The sequence below is a fragment of the Fukomys damarensis genome, unplaced genomic scaffold, assembly GCF_012274545.1.
Source record: "Fukomys damarensis isolate Sample0158 unplaced genomic scaffold, DMR_v1.0_HiC HiC_scaffold_17, whole genome shotgun sequence".
NCBI classification, from domain to species: Eukaryota; Metazoa; Chordata; class Mammalia; order Rodentia; family Bathyergidae; genus Fukomys; species Fukomys damarensis.
Window position 1 is genome coordinate 18,337,640 of NW_022900929.1, and position 15,522 is coordinate 18,353,161.

The 15,522-nt window shown below is 48.7% G+C and overlaps 1 protein-coding gene across 1 annotated transcript in view; it reads left to right on the forward strand.

The window, feature by feature from the left end:
• Fkbp6 (FKBP prolyl isomerase 6) overlaps window positions 1–5,454 on the forward strand; it is a 45,702-nt gene extending 40,248 nt beyond the window's left edge. The window contains exon 9 of the mRNA XM_010619004.3: window positions 5,312–5,454. The gene's annotated coding sequence lies outside the window, so the exon portion shown is untranslated. The remainder of the gene's footprint in view (window positions 1–5,311) is intronic.
• The last annotated feature ends 10,068 nt before the right edge of the window (window positions 5,455–15,522 follow it).

The following is a 15,522-nucleotide window of genomic DNA, read 5'->3' on the forward strand; positions in this document are numbered from 1 at the left end:
TTTTTTAATTCTGAGACAGTCTCACTATGTCTCTAAATTGACTGAGCTGGGCTCACACTTGGGCGGCTGAGGCAGGAAGTTCCCAACTGGAGACCAGCTGGGCAATTTAGCAAGACTTTGTCTCAGCAAAAATAAATAAACGAGGCTGGGCATAGTGGCACATGCCTGTACATCCCAGAACTCGGGAGGCTGAGGCAGGATGATCATTGTGACTCCAAGACCAGCCTAGGCTACAAAATGAGTTCCACAGCAATCTGAACTACATAGTGAGACTCAGTTTCAAATAAATACATAAATAATGTTGAACACCAAGAGATGATTAAGTTCATCATATTAGCTGAGACAGTACACATGCACTGTAGACATTAGTTCAAGTGTAGGAGTTTAAATTTCAAGAGTAATCTATCACTTTCAAGGAAGTATCGAGTGGAACCCAAAGGAAAGGAAGACGAAAGCTTAGCCAATCTAAGACCGTAAAGAAGGAAAAAAAAAAAGAAGAAGGAAGAGAAAGAAATAGAATCCAAAACATGTAATCAATTACAATAAATGTAAATGGACAAAATTCATAGGTTAAAATCAGATGCATAAATACAGAATTGTTGGAAATAAAGGAAACGGAAAACCTATACTAGGCAAATTCAAATCCAAAGAAAGATGGAGCCACACTATTAATATCAATTAAAATGGACTTAAATTTCTGTTTCCAGATTAAAGGGAAGAACATCCCAACCCCATCTCTCACACAGAATGCAGCTTGAGAGCATGAACAGGTTGTATCCAAGATATAATAGCCAGAATCCTCCCAAATTTGGCTAAAGATACATAAGCCTACAAATTCAGAAAACTCAGTGAATGCTAAACAGAGTAAATTCAAAGATGCACACACCCAGACACATTCTAGTTAAATGGTTGAAAACCAAAAACAAAGAAAAAAATCACGAAAGCTAGAGGGGAAAAATGTACATTGGGAGAGAGACCAGTACTTCACATGATTCTAGAAAGAACATTTTAAAGCAACATTTTGAAGTGCAGACAACAAAGAAATTTTATGGTTAAGACTGATTGAGTCAAATTGATTGGTTTAGGAGACAAAATAACAATAGTGATGATGAGGAGGAGGAGGAGGAAGATAATGATGATAGAAACAGATGTGGTGGCACAGGCCTGTAACCCTAGAACTTTGGAGGCTGAGGCAGGAGGATCACTATGAGTTCAAAGTCAGCCTGAACTGCATAACAAGACCCTGTCTCTAGTAATAATAATAATAACAGTTATAATAATAGCAGCAATACTGTTCCACAGTGAAAGAGAATCATATGATTTCCTTAATGATGACTAACAGTTCTAATTCAGGGTAAATACCCAAACTCTTGTGCAGGTAAAGAAAAATGTACAAGAATGTTCAGTGCATTATTGCTTTAGATGAAAATGTGGACAGTGCTTAAACACTCATCAATAGGCCAGTGGTTAAATAAATCAAAATATTTTCCTCATGCAATCCAATTTTGCCTAGCAGTTTTTAAAATTACAGAACTGGAGCTGTCCATTACAATGTGATATATTTAAAATTGTAGTAATCCTTGGTTTAAAATCATGCAACATGCAGCACTTTGGTATTGTGATTCATATAAGCAATGCAGTAAAAAAAAATTATAGGAATGATAAATAAATTTAGGGAGGAAAGAAAGGGAAATGAAAGGAGGAGAAATATGCAGGGAACTTCAACTGGTTTTACTATGTTTTTTAGCTTGAAAAGAAAATCGGAAGCAAATATTGCAAAGTGTGAAGATTTAACAAAGCTGGATTGGATTTTCTGTTGGTTATATAATTTTTAACCTTTCCTAAACAACCAAAATTTGAAAATACACCAGGCATGGTGGCACGCGCCTGTAATCCCAGCACTAGGGAGGCTGAGGCAGGAGGATCGCTGTGAGTTCAAGACCATCTTGCCCTACATAATGAGTTCCAAGTCAGTATCAACTACATAGTGAGACCCTGTCTCAATAAACACAACAAAAAATTTTTTTTGAAAATAGCTAGAAATAGTGTTCAAATAAAAATTTTGGTTGTTTAGGAAAGGTTAAAAATTATATAACCAATAGAGAATCCAATCCAGCCTTGTTAAATCTTCACACTTCTTTGCAATATTTGCTTCAATATTTGCTCAGGCCAGCCTGAGCTACATGGCGAGGGCCAGGGATGTAGCTCAGCAGCACAGCACCTGTCCAGCAAGCACTAGGTCCTGAGCTCTATCCCTAGTACACAAAACAACTTCATTTAGATTGATTCAGTGATTGCTGTAATTATATGTAAATGTTATACATTTGACATTATAAAAAGTATTCTAGTAAATTACCATTTCTATGTGTTTTTGTATTGAGAATCCCATTAAAAATAACTTCAGACCTTACTAGGAATTACATCATAAAGCAATTTTAATGATATATAATTCATATACCATATAATTTAAATTGTATGACAAAAGTTTGGGGGGGCTGTATCTTGACTTTTTCTTTTCTGTGGCCAAGTAATGTTCCATTACATGACTCTGCCAAAATTCTTCCCCTCACCCAGTACTGGGGATCGAACTCAGGACCTTGCACTTGCGAGGCAGGTGTGGTGCCACTGAGCTAAATCCCCAGCCCCCTGCTAACTGTTGCCTTCTCTTCAGTTGACTTGGGTTTGTTTCCACCTTCAGGATATTATGATAAATCCTGCTGTGAATATTACTGAGCAAGTATTTTGGTGGACATATGTTTCCATTTTTCTTGGGTATATACCTGGGAGTGGAATTGCTGGATCCTATTCCAACTCAGTGTTTGACCATTCGAGGAAAGGGCCCCGCTGGATGGATATATGTCCACTGGCAGCTGGTGAGGGTCCCGATTTCTCCATCCCCTCACCAGTACTTTTCAGTTATACCCAGTGTAAGGCTGTGAAATGCTGCCTCGCTTTGGATTAGATTTATGTCACTAATGGTGTTGAGCACTTTTGTTTGTGTGTATTGACTATTGGCATATCTTCTTTGCAAATGGGTCTGTTTAGATCTTTAGCCCATTTTTAGATGGAGTATTGGTCTTTGTATTGTTGAGTTATAAGGGTTCTCTACATATTTTAGATAAATGCCCTATTCAGATATGATTTGCAAAATTTTTCTCTCATTTTGTGAGTTGTCCTTTCATTTTCTCATCTGACTTTTGAAACACGAAAGATTTTTATTTTGATTAAATCTCATGTTTTTTAAAAAATATATTTTGGTGCTTATGCTTTTGGGAACCTTTGTCTGGTCAAAGTCATGAATATTTGTTACCATGGATTTTTTAAAAAGATGTTTATAGTTGTAGCTTTCCTATTTAGGTCTTTGATACATTTTACTTTATTTTTGTTTGTAATGAGAGGTGAGGACCCAATTTTAATCTTTTGCCTGTGACTCTGTGTGTGCTGTTTATAGGTATAATTTTGTTTCTAGCACTGGGGATTGAACACAGGGCCTTCTACATGATTAGCTACCTCCCTAGCCCTTTTTATTTTTATTTTGAAACAGGACATTGCTAAGTTGCTCTGGCTGGGCTCAAACTTGTGATCATTCTGCCTCAGCCTCCTGAAGTGCTGGGGTTACAGGTATACGCCACACCTGGCCTTGCATCACTTATAGGAAACATTGTTCTTTACCTACCTGATCATCGTGGCACCCAAAAATCAGTTGACCTAGATGCGTGTGTTTGCTTCCCAACTGTTAATTCTGCTGCTACCACACCAGCATTGTAGTAAATTTTGAAACCAGGAATGAGTCCTCTAGCTTTGTTCTTTTTCAGTTGTTTTGGCCATTCTGGATCTTTGTATCTTCATATAATTTTAGGATCGCCTTATCGACTGTGTACTCTTGATTTAGGAACTCAATTCGGGGATTGAACACAGGACCTTGCACTTGTGAAGCAGGCGGTGGCACCACTGAGCTAAATCCCAGGCCTCAATTCTTTCTTAAGGGCTGCTTGTAATTCACGTTGGTCAGCTGAAGGCTCAGGTTCCCTCTACACAGCCTTCAAAGTCTCGCTCCTGTACACAGGCAGATCTCAGCGTCCTTAGAGAGACTTTGGCCCAGGATTCCTCAATGAACCCCACACAGGAAAGGATGATGTCATGTTCCTTCCAGAACTCTGTAAGGGTTAGATCGGTACCTGAGACCATCTGGAAGCACAAGCAGCCAGCAATCAGGTTGCAGCTCAATACTTTTTCTGTAAGTTAAAACTCAAATTCCAGTCATAACCCAAGTTACTCCTATGTCAGGCCATTCGTAACTTGAGGGTGCACTATATTTCTTTGAGGAAAGGGGCAACTGAAACATTGACAGTGTGGGATCCATTTCAGAATATTAAGTTTTGCCATCCATAACCTAAGGATATTAGATCCCTTTGTTGCCCCTGTGTCCTGAGACACTCTCTTGTGTCATTTCCAAGTCCAGCATCTCCTTGTGGCCAATGAATTACATTTCTTTCCTCTTTTTTTATCTTTTCTTCTCCCCCACCTTTGACCCCAGTACTGGGGATTGAACCCAAGGCCTTCACACTGAGCTGCATCCCTCACCCTTTCTGTCTGTTTTTCAGACAAGGTCTTGCTAAATTGCTAAACTGTTAAGGTGTTCAGGCTCGGCTTGAACTTGCAATTGTCCTGCTTCAGCCTCCCAAGGGAGGGCTGGGATTATAGGTTTGTACAGCGATATCTGGCTGGTTCACCAATTTCTAACACACACACACACACACACACACACACACACACACACACACACACACATATATATTGCTTTATACTTTTTCTTTAAAATCAGTTGAGAAGAAAGAAAGAATATGTATTTATACTGCCTTTTATAATTAAATAATTTTCTCTGATGTTTGTTTTTGTGTGTGAGACTTATTGTCTAAGGTCACTGACCTGCAGCCTGAAAGACTTCCTTTACTATTTCTTATACTACCTCAGGTTAAAGAAGAAAAGAAAGAATGAATGAAAGATAAAAAAACCAAAAATGTTACAAAGAAAAAAGTTAAAAACAGAAAAAAATCCCACCAGGTGTGGCAATGCACACCATAATCCCAGCACTCAGGAGGCTGAGGCAGGAGGATCACTGAGTTGGAGGCCAGCCTGAACTACAGAGTCAGACTTTGTCTTAAAAAACAAAACAAAATAAACAAAACACAAAAAACCCACCTAATTATCTCCTTTTCTATTTATTTGGAAATGTCCTTTTTTCCTTTGATTTTTGAAAGCTAGCTTTGCTGGAGATGAGAATTTTGGGTAACAGTTTTGTCTCTTTTAGGATGCTGATGGTGTTCCAGGCCTTGTGACCTCTGTGGTCCCTGGTGAGAAGTCAGCTGTGCTATGGGGATTTCTTGTAAGCAATGAGACGTTTTCCTCCTGTGGTTTTCAAGATTTTCTCCTTGTCTTTGTTGGTATTTTCACAATGATGTGTCTGTGGTTGTCTTTACCCTCCCACGTGTGTAAATTAATGTTTTGCAATAAATTTGGGGTTAGGTCATTATTTCTTTGAACATTGCCTTTTCCTTTCTTCTTTAAGCTCTCGCTCTCACATATTGTACTTACGGGCTCGCTCAGAATGTCCCACGTTTCTCGGAGGCTTTTTCCACTTTTCTTTCCTCTTTCTTTTTGAATATTTATTCTTCAGGTTGCATAATCTCTATCAGTCTGTCTTCACATTCACTGATTCTTTTTCCAACTTAAATCTACTTTTGTAGGTGGGCCCAGTGGTACAAGCCTGTAATTCCAGCTACTTGGGAGGCCAAGGCAGGAGGATCACTAGTTTGAAGAAAACTTGCAAAACTTAGGGAGACCTTCTCTGAAAATAATAAGCAAAAAGGCCTGGGGAGACAGCTCAGTTGGTAGAGCACTTCCCTAGTACGCACAAGGCCACAGTTTCAATCCCCAGTAGCACCACAAAAGAAAAAAAAAAAGCCTACGAATTAAATTTATGGCTGTGCCTCTAGTGAATTTTACTTTTAGCTGCGATAGTGCCTTGGCCTTTCCAGATTCTGGTCACAAACCGAATCTAATTCAATTGGTTCAGTTTACAACCAGAATCACGGAAGGAATTAAGTTTGTGAATGGAGGTGCCACTGAGTTATGCTTATCGACCCCAAAATTTTCATTTGGCTTTCGGTAATTTCTCTCTATCTGATACAACTTTGTCATCCCTATATCTTCTTTTACTTCATTTGGTCCAGCTCCTTTTTGTGTCGTCCCTGTGGTGCTTGGAATTAAACCCAGGGCCTCCCACGTGCCAAGCGAGGGTCTCACCTCAGAGTGCCACGCTGCCCCCTCTTGCGTGAGGCCCCTGAAGTCCCCGTGTAGAGCTCCCACACCGATTGCCCTCTGCACAATCTCTTGCCTGTGTGTGTGAGTCACGCTCTCCTGTTTATTTGCTGGTCTCACATTTTTGGTGGGAAACTGACATTTGGGATAATGTAGTGTACCAGCTCAGTACTGAGGCCCAAACCTTACTGTTAAGTGCTTTTTAGTGACTGGATAGATTTTTCTGTGCTGTGGATGAACTCAGCCACCCCTTGGCTGGGTGGAATTTTTAGCACATTCTGTTCCACTGGGAGCCTCTGATAGTGCTTCTCAGGGAGCAGTCTACAGGTCCCCCAAGGACACCCTGGGGTGACACTGGTTTGGGCAGGACTCTGTCTTCTCTGACCACATCTATCCCTTAAGTCCCACTGATTGCTAACTACTCTACTGTTTGTTTGTTTTTGGTACCAGGGATTGAACTCGGGACCTTGCACTTGCAAGGCAGGCAGCAGAACCATTGAGCTAAATCCCCGGCCCTCTATTGTTTTGTTTTAATATGGTCCAGGGACATAAACTATCTCACAGACCAAGCCAATCGAATTTGGCTTCACTTAACCTGAGGGCAGCCTCTGAGATTCGTTCTGACCCCAGAGCAGTCGCACAGCTGTCCCCTTTCTTGCTCTCTCCAGAGGACCAAGCCAGCCTAGAGTGACTCTCTCATTCATCTCCAGTGAGTCTACTGACCTCGATGGTCACTCTCCATGGCCTCTGCTGCTTTTGAGAGTTTCAGTGTCACCAGGACGCGCTGCACATGAAGTCAGCCCCTGAGGGAGGAGACCCAGGACTCCGTGTGCTAGGCTCTGTCTTGCACCCTGGGCAGAATCTCCCCGCCAGGGCTCTGGAGCTGGGGCATAAAGTGGTCCAGCTTCTCTCTGAATAGCACCCCTGTTTCCCAGCTGAGTGCTTCTTGACGGGGGGAGGGGGGGCTGGTCCTGAAAAGGCTGTGGTCTTCCTGGATTCCTCTCCAGCCTAGAATCTCCTTCTCTTTAGGGGATGGGGACCCTGATGTCCCCAGGGGTGGCGTGCCCAGGACCATGGCACTGGATGAAAGCCTGTTCAACACACTCGCCTGGAACAGTGGGCAAGCAACCAGTCGCCAAGGACAGGATGAGAAGTGCTCATTTCCTGCCCCTCCTGGGCAGAAGGCTTCCATGGGAGAGAGGGCAAAGGAGCCCGGTGTTCCTGGCCGCCCCAGGCCAGAGCGGATTTTCCATCTTCATGTGCTCCAGGCGGGAGTTGGGTCTCAGTTCAGAAACCACAGGCTCTTGCTGTTCTTACCAAGTTCTAGTAGGTTTTTTTGAACACATGTTTATTTGCCCTTTTATATCCCTTTAGAACCATTTCCAAAGGGTGCCTGAGAGCTGCAGTGAGCAGAGGCCCTTTCCTCCACCTCCAGCAGACGGGCGCTGAGAGAGGAAACAGCCCTCTGTCCCTTGCAGCAAGTCCAGCAGTGTGGCTCCCATGTCCAGCACTAGGAAGGCCTGGAAGATGCTAGAGCCAGGGCTCCGGACCACACCCCCAAACTCCAGGCTCGGCCACAGCCCATCCTTTCTCAGGCTGGAGATGAATAACAGAGCACCAGAGCTGGGTGTGGTGCAGCACGCCTGTCATCCCAGCACTCTGGAGGGTGAGGCCCGAGGATCGCCTGGAGTTCAAGGCCGGCCTGGGCTACATAAGGAGACCCTGTCCCAAAAGAAAAAAGTACAGTAGTAACAGCTAAGAGTTACTATTGCATTGATTCTCTAAAGCATTTGGAAGTGTCTGTTAGGAAGCCTCAATATTATGATTAATACATTCTCTCAGGCTTTTTAGGGTTTTTTCCTTTTTCTTTTACCCCTAATATACACTTTTAACAAGTGCATATTAATTATGCAAACACTGAGCTTCAATGTGGTGTTTTCACATGTCCCTGTGAGGATCGCCCATGTCCAATTCTCTAGGTGTCTCAGCTTTAATATTTGTCCTTTTATGGAAAGAACTCAGAAGACTTCTTAGCATTTTCTGCTATGTCTTCCATTACTTTTTTTTTTTTCTTTTGGTACCGGGGATCAAACTCGGGCCCTTGCATTTGCAAGGCAGGTAGCAGAACCACTGAGCCAAATCCCTAGCCCTTTTTTTTTCTTCTTTTAAAACGGGGCCTCACTAAATTGTCCGGGCTAGGCTCAAACTTGCAATCCTCCTGCCTCAGCCTCCTAGAGTGCTGGGATCACAGGCAAGTATCACTAAGCAGGTCCCAGCATTAGCCTCTCTTTACAGACAGAGGAACTGAAGCACAGAAAAGCTAAATATTTTGTCCAACATCACACAGCTCTGGAATCCCTGGAGTTTTGTTGAGCCACAGCTGGGATTTGAACCCCGATGACTCTAGAGTTACTACTTTTAATCCCTTCACTGTGAGATTCCCTAGGATGCAATCACTGCATGGACAGGGCCCTTGCTGTCCCACCCCGAGGCCTGAAATAGTGCCTAGCCCTGCAGAATGAACCACAGGGTCCTGACTGGGAGCTGGGTCTCCCCTCCCGGCTCCCCTCGGCATGGTGTGGCGGGAACCATGCTCTGGACTGATCAGATGAATTCAGAGGCCTCAGGCTCCACCAGAGCTCCGGGCCCAGGGCACGATGAGGCTGTGCCAGGCTGAAGCTGCTGCCCAGGAGGAGGGCCGGTGCCAGGAGGTGGAGGGGGCACCCTGCCACCTCTGGCCTGAGCACGGCTGGACGCCCATGTCCTGGACATTGAGGACAGAGACCCTGCGGGAAGCTGAGTGGCAGTGCTGAGCTTAGGTTCCCACTGCGATCCCGATCACCGGGCTCCCATTGCAGGCCCCGGCTCAAACCCCAGTGGCCCTGACCCAGGGACTCAGCCCCAAAGCTGCCTCTGCCACGCCCAAGGGAGGCTGGGACGCTGGGACCCGTGTGTCCGGCACAGGGTGTGATGGTGCCCCAAATAGCCGGTCACTTTTTCCCACCATGGCTGACCGAGGGACAGCTGGAAACCTGGCCGGTCCAGCGGGGAGGGACAGAGGCACAGCCAGGAGAGGTGGCCTTGATCTGTTCTGCCTCCCTCTTCCCAGGGGCCCGATTTGAACTTGGGGTGCAAAGGGGGCGTGGCTTGAAGAGACGCAGCTCTCGGAGCAGTGGGGGGCTTGTGGGACATGCGGTTCTGCTCCCTGCCCCCTGAAGCCTGTCTTGGGTGACCCCAGAGTCTTTGTTGTAAGTTGTCCCCCAAGTCCCTGCAGCAGACCCCAGGGCACTGGCTGAGTCCCATTTAAGGTTGCCCTAAGGTCCTCCTTTCCCTTCTGCCTCAGTTTCCCCATTATCAGGTAACAGAAGGCCTGGGTTTCAGCTTCTGTCCCCCACCCCCCCAGCCCTCCACTCACTGCCTGGCTCAGCCCTTCCTCCATGTCAGCTTAGTCCTGGGACTCATCCTGTGTCCCCATCTCCACCCGGGGCCGAGCCAAGGGCCCCTGCTCCAAGGGGACACGCGCCCTCTGGGGTGTGGGGGGACGGGCAGTGGAAACTTGGTCCTGAGCATGTTGCGAGGCATGACGGAGGGTGGCCAGGGGCGGGAGGCCTGGCCCCCTCCGTTCCATGCACAGCATGTGCAGGATGCCACGGGCTATTTTTACCCCTGCCGAGGAAACAGCATGATTTATGTGAGGCCTGGTCCCCTCCAGGCCTGGGTTATAAATACACCTGGCCTCTCTCATTCACTTGGAGAGGAAGCTCAGGCCTGTCCCGTGTGGCCTCTCCCTGCCGTGGACCTTCCCAGGGAGCCCACCCTGCAGCTGAGCCTAGCTCACCTGTGTCCCCAGGGCCTCACTGTGAGGAGCTGGCTCTGCTCAGGGCCAGACACTTGAATATGGGGTTCACACTTCCTTCAAGGGATAGGTCTGGATACGAGGAAGGGGAAGTGGGCCCCAGCAGGAGGTAGGAGTGGCCTACTGAGCAAAAGTTTGTCTCTTTCCAAAAATGTATGCATCTGACTGCAGCCCTCTCCTGGAAACAGCCAGGCAAGGAGGAGAAGATGCCTGGATCTGTTTCCAGTGGTGTCTCAGCCCAGGACTGGCCCCAGTGGCAGGCGGCCACAGTCTGACATCATCTGCTTCCGCTGTGGCTTGGTTCCTCACCCACACGTTAGGGCACAGCCACCTACTGCTCTGGGAAGGGGCAGGCAGGGCTGCTTCTCTTCCACTCACAGGAAGCCAAACTTAATGCAGAATTCAGGCCAGAGAAACAGACGCCCAAGCCCCACTGATCAAGGGCCAGGGCTGATCACTCATCCAGGGCCCCAGCACAGTCCTTCTGATTGTAGCAGTCAGCTATTGCTGTGTAACAAACTGTGTGAGACCCAGAAGCTTGAAACAGCAAGTAGTCATTTCTCACTCATGCTTCTGCTGGCTGCCAGATGTGAGTCCAATCCACAGGCAGGTCCAAGGCTGGGCCAAAGTCTCTCATCCTCTCCACAGGCCAAGGTGGAACTGGGACATGTGAGTCCCATGGGCAAAGACTACAGCCCAGGAGTCCTGGCCCCAACACACCAGCACATGTCAAAGCTCTACTCTCTGCTCATTGGCCTAGCCAGCCACTTGGCCCAACATGAATGGGTGGAACAGGTAGAAGGAGGAGTCTCTGTTGAACAATAATCTAGCTTACTAATAATCAAGCCCACTGATCCTCCATTTCATTCTGCACAATGATTTTCCCTAACATCTCCTTCCATGGGATGTGAACCCCTGAGTTTTAGGTAGTTATAGAGCCACCAAGAACAGCCTCTTTGTTGTCTTGCAGTTTGCATGGTTATCAACCAGTTCTGGGCAGTTGGTTAAGAATAGAAGTGTTGCCTATCACCTTCTGAAAGCCTTCAATATGTAGACATCTATCCCTTTGCCTCTGCCTTCTTCACCTCCTCCTCTATTGCACTGCTCAGAATGTGGCTGTGATGGCTGGAACTCCAGCTGCTACATTGTACATTACCCAAAAGTAAACAACAACAACAACAACAACACACACACACACACACAAACACATTCAAAGGATGTGTGGTGAGCTGGAAAGAGCCTGGATCCCTGAGCAACCATGTCATTTTCCCAGAACCTTACACTATCCAGGCCTGGGCAGACATATTCCGGTATCACTGTCACAGCCGTGGAAGGCCATACCATTGCTCATACCCTTTTGTCTTACTTATGGCCTGGTTTCTGCAGAGGGAAGAACTGGGCAAGTGACCGTGTCCAGCGGGGATGCTGGATTGCAGGGAGCAGAGCAGATTCAGATATTTGCTGGTGTTGAGGCCCGCAGGGCCGGTGGACAGATTGTGCAGGAAGCTGAGTCTCCAGGCTTCTAGCTGGACGCAATGTCAACCCGTAGTGAAGACAGGAAGGGAGGAGGGGCCACAGAGGGCAGAGGGCGGGGCCGCAAGAATTCTGTCCCACAGCTGGGCATGGTAGTGCACGCCTGCAATCCCAGCACCTGGGAGGCCGAGGAAGGAGGATCACTGCAAGTTCTAGGCCAGTCTGGGTACATAGTGAATTCCAGGCCAGCCTGAACTACAAAGGGAGACCCTACCACAAAAAAACAAACAAACAAAAAAGGAATTCTGTCCCAGACACATTACATGAGATGTCCAGGGACTCAGGGTGCCAGGACTCAGAGGGGACATCAGGGAAAGGTGGCTGGGTGTGGGCGAGGCCCTGGCCCCATCCCAGTCCCCAGGACCACAGACAGATAAAACTCCACAGGGAAGCTGAGGCAGGCCCAGAGAGAGAGAGGCAGGCTCTGGTGCTCAGTGGAGCCTGAGCCTCTGTCCTCCAGGATAAAGGGCCTCTGAGCCTGCTGACTGGAACCCCAGCCACCCACCTTCACCAGGTCCTGCTTGGAACCTAGAAAATGGAGGTGAGGATGCTGGGACTCCTGGACCGCTGGGGGAGTTCGTGGTGGCTGTGCGCCACTGAATCCAAGCCCGCTCTGCTATGGTGCATACTTCTTTTGTTTGTTTGTTTTTATTTTTTATTTTTTTGAGACAGGGTCTCACTATGTAGTTCAGGTTGGCCTCAAACTCACAGCAACCCTCCTGCCTCAGCCTCCCAAGTGCAGGGATTCCAGGTGTGTGTGCACTGCCACACCCAGCTCTGATGTAGACATCTTTTAAGGGAAACAAACTGATCAGAAATTATGAAAATATATTTCCAAGCTCCCCAGACTGAAATTTGGAAAGTGCTCCCTAAAAACAAAAGCCTTAGTTTATAGGGGGGTATTGTAATGGCAAAGGATCCCTGCAAAAGCAGTGCTCGCTGCTGCCAATAATGTAACTCTTAAAAGTCATCAGTGAGCCAGGCATGGTGGCACACACCTGTGATCCCCACACTCTGGGAGGCTGAGGCAGGAGGATCACAAGTTTGAGTCCAACCTGGGCAACATAGGGAGACTGTCTCAAAAACACAACACAACAACAACAACAACAAAAACAGTTTTCATTGAAAGGAAAGTTAAACATTTAAATTCTCAAGGAATCCAATGATCTGTCTGAATATACCCTCACACCCACATTTGACTATACACACAATGAGTCTCCCCAGAGGAAGGACCGCTTCCTCACACCCCAAATCTCTTTTTTGCTTTCTGTAAACAGTCCAGGACAGAGCAAGCGCTTGGTGAATGATGCCGGACTGAAGATGAAGCAAAAGACCTAGGCTGTGGGGTACAGACAGAGGCCAAGTGTCAGCTGAGAAGGGAGTGCTCCCTAGAAATTGTGAAGGTGGCTGAGACTGCATTTCATCAGGTGGATGGATGGAGGGTGTACGGAGGATGGATACACAGACAGACAAGAGCATGACAGATGCATGGGTAGTGAAGGGACAATGGGGACAGGCGGAGGATGGACGAGTCTTTTTACATGACTGGCATAGGGGCAGACAGTTGGGAGAAGGGACAGTTGTAAGGAGTGTGTTGCCTGCCCCTCCGCCTTCTCACACTCCAGGGTGGACCTGAACCTGGACCTGAAGGGTAAGAGACCCGGGTGGAGTTGGGTGAGGCGTTCAGTCTGAACCCTGAGCCCTGGAGGGAGCCGCAGTCCTCAAAGCCCTCCTTGGACAGAGAGCAGAGCCGACCTCCCCGCTGAGGGGAGCGGGGTCCTGGCCGGGCAGAGGTCTCCCACCCCCGACTCCAGGGAGCATGCGCACCACCCTCCCCGTGAGGACAGGGTGACCCCGTCCCGCAGCCATGGATGCCGAGGCTCAGAGCACTGAAGCCGCAGGTCCAGGTCAGAGCTGGGCCGTCGGACCGCAGGCCCGCGACTGACTGCAGGGCGTCTTCTCCCCGGAGTCAGCCCGGCCAGGGTCCAGGACACCGCGTGCGCCCGAGCCCTTTCTGCCCTCAGCTGCTGTCCCGCTCCGGAGTCCCCGCCTGCCCTGGGCTTCCCTGCAGGGGGCGCAGTGGGTGCCCTGCTCACGGCCCTGGCCAGGGCGCCCAATCCCACAGGTCCCTGTCCCCCAGGGTCGTGAAACCCTCCTGTCCCCGACCCTCTGGCCTCACAGCAGCTTCGGCTGTGGGGCTGGGGTGGGGGAGGAAACCCCCAACACCCCCTCTTCCACTCCAGGCCTCAACTTCTCTGTATTTGTTTATTTACCTTGGAAAAGGCCCCACAGCCCAGGCAGGAAATGGGCCAATTCCAGAGGCTGGGCCGGGAACAAGGAGCCACATTGTGCTGGCGGCCGCCGCCCGCGGGAGTGGGGCTGGGGAGCCTCGGGCCGGGCAGGAAGGAGGCTCCGGCCGGCCGAAGCTGCCAGCGGGGGAGCCAGCCCGTGAAAGGGCTTCTGTGGGGGGCGGCACAGGGCTGCGGTCCCCGCGTGGGGACGGCCCTGGTCACAGCTCAGGGCCCACCCGGCACCAACCTGCGATCCCTGCTGGAGGGAGGACCCTGGGGTGCCCAGCCCTGTACCCCAGCTCCTCACCTCATGGACACATCCTACCCTCAAGGAGATACCCTGCCCTCCCTTCCTAGGTCCCCAGTCCTGCCAGGCAGATGGCCCGAGGCTGAGGCAGGACAGTGCTGGGGGCGGGGGGGGGGCTCCGAGACCTAGGCTGGACTTGATGTCTCAAGAGGACAAGAGGATGGTAGATGCACGGATCTACGCCGCGGACGCCAGGGCTGCGTCCTTCCCTCCCTCCGCCTGCCACTGCCCACTTACACAGGCTCCTCCAATCCTTCCTCCCCTGGGCCCAGGGTATTAATGCGGACCTGATGATGTCACCGTCACTAAAAGTCTCCAATGCCTTCCTTCTCCTTTCTGGGGACAGCCCCGCCCTCCGGCTGGGGAGACTGGGGTGGAGGGAAGACCAGGGAAGGGGTGAGAGGGGTCCCCTGCCCTGGCACGCAGTGAGGCTTCTGACACACTCTTCAGTCAGAAGACAGAGTTCCGGGGGGCCTTGGGAGTGGGGTGAAGCCCAGAGACAGGAAATGGGCCTTCTGTGGAGCCCCATCCAGGCGGAGAGATGTCCCCACTCCCCTTGGCAATCATTCTGTGTCCCCTGGTCACAGCTCAGCATCAAACTGCCACCGACCCACCAGCCCAGGGTGAAGGGAAGAGCCCCCCAAACTGCCTGACCCTGGTGCCCCCTGCCTTCTCAAGGGCCGATCCAACCCATGCCACTTCCAACCTCCCATCTGCCTTCCTGAAAGCCTGATGCCACCTCGCATGGGTTTTATTGGGTGCTTGTCACCGTGACCATCATCATTTGGAGCTGGACCTGTCTCTTCTGTGTCCCTGAATGTGGTCATAGTAGGTGCTCAGTAAACACATGCAGGACGAAGAAAGGAGGGAAATGTTCCAAATACAGACATCTGACTGCTTCCAGATGGCAATATGTAAAGATGTCACTGTCCCCAAATTAATCTATAATTTCAATACATCCTTCCCGAATGCTAATAGGATTATTTTTGGAATAACGTCCATCTAGAAGAGAAAATAAATAAGAACCAAAGCCACTTTCAAAATAAAGAACAAAGGTTGGGCACGGTGGTCTACAATCCCAGCACTCTCAAGGCTGAGGCAGGAAAATCACTGTGAGTTCAAGACCAGCCTGAGCTACACAGTGAGGTCCAGGTCAGTCTCAACTACAGAGTGAGACCCTGTCTAAAAAAAAAAAAAAAAAAAAACAGCATGCA